This window comes from Malurus melanocephalus, unplaced genomic scaffold, assembly GCF_030028575.1.
Source record: "Malurus melanocephalus ecotype Western Australia unplaced genomic scaffold, MMel_1.1 scaffold_2293, whole genome shotgun sequence".
Lineage (NCBI taxonomy): Eukaryota > Metazoa > Chordata > Aves > Passeriformes > Maluridae > Malurus > Malurus melanocephalus.
The window spans coordinates 10,849-12,685 of NW_026625525.1; positions in this window are offsets into that span (position 1 = coordinate 10,849).

Sequence of the window (1,837 nt, forward strand, 5' to 3'; positions counted from 1 at the left end):
ACACTCACATCGTCGGGGCGGGTGAGCACGAGGCTGCGCGGGTCCTGCGGGGGGAAGTGCAGGTGGGGCAGCCCCCGCTGGCGATCGCGCTCCTCGGGCAGCAGCGGCCGCACGCGGCAGAACACGCGGATGTTCCCCTGCAAAAACAAAAAAAAATTTAAAATAAAATTTTTATTGAATTGAAAAGAAAAAAATGTAAAATAAAAATGGGGTTAAATAGAAAAAAATGTAAAATAAAAATGGGATTCAGCCATGGAGGGCACTCCCAGGGATCTCTCCTCCCTCAGGAACTGGGGCTCTCCCCTCACGGATATTCCACTGGAAAACCCCACAAACCCTGGGATTCAGCCATGGAGGCACTCCCAGGGATCTCCCCTCACAGATATTCCACTGGAAAACCGCACAAAAACCAGGATTCAGCTATGGGGGACACTCCCAGGGATTCCCCCTCAGGAACCGGGGATCAAGAATCCTCAGAAACTGAAGATTTCCCTTCAGGAACTGGGGATCTCCCCCTCACGGATATTCCACCGGAAAACTCCACAAACCCTGGGATTCAACTATGGAGGCATTCCCAGGAATCCGCCCTCAGGAACCGGGGATCTCTCTCCCCTTAGGAACTGGGGATCTCCCCTCACAGATATTCCACCAGAAAACTCCACAAACACCAGGATTCAGCAATGGAGGACACTCTCGGGATTCCCCGCTCAGGAATCGGGGATCTCTCCCCCTTCAGGAACTCAAGATTTCCCTTCAGGACCTGGGGATCTCCCCTCACGGATATTCCACTGGAAAACCCCACAAACCCTGGGATTCAACTATGGAGGACACTCCCAGAGATCCCCCCTCAGGAGCCGAGGATCTCTCTCCCTTCAGGAGCCTGGGATCTCTCCCCTCAGGAATCGGGGATTTTCCTTTAGGAACTGGGGATCTCTCCTCACAGGTATTCCATTGGAAAACTCCACAAAATCCAGGATTCAGCCACGGAGGGCACTCCCAGGGATCCCCCCTCAAGAACTGAGGATTTCCCTTCAGGAATTGGGGATCTCCCCTCATGGATATTCCACTGGAAAACCCCACAAACACCAGGATTCAACTATGGAGGCACTCCCAGAGATCTCTCTCCCCTCAGGAACCAGAGATCTCTCTCCCTTCAGCAATGGGGATCTCCCTTCACAGATATTCCACCAGAAAACTCCACAAAATCCAGGATTCAGCTATGGAGGACACTCCCAGGGATCTCTCCTCAGGAACCGGGCATTCGTCTCAGGAAGCAGGGATCTCTCCCCCCTTCAGGAACTGGAGATCTATCTCCCCTCACGGATATTCCACTGGAAAACCCTACAAAATCCAGGATTCAGCCATGGAGGCACTCCCAGAGATCTCCCCTTAAGAATCGAGGATTTCCCTTCAGGAACTGAGGATTTCCCTTCAGGAACTGGGGATCTGCACTCACGGATATTCCACCTTGAATACAGGATAACTCCACAAACCCTGGGATTCAGCTATGGGGGACACTCCCAGAGATCCCCCCTAAGGAACCGGGGCTCTCTCCCCTCAGGAACTGAGGATTTCCCTTCAGGAACCAGGGATCTCTCCCATCAGGAACCGGGGATCTCTCCCCTCAGGAACTGAGGATTTCCCTTCAGGAACCAGGGATCTCTCCCCTCAGGAACCGAGGATCTCTCCCCTCAGGAACTGAGGATTTCCCCTCAGGAACCGGGGATCTCTCACCCCTCAGGAACCGGGGATCTCTCCCCTCAGGAACCGGGGATCTCTCCCCTCAGGAACCGGGGATCTCTCCCCTCAGGAACCGGGGATCTCTCCCCTCAGGAAC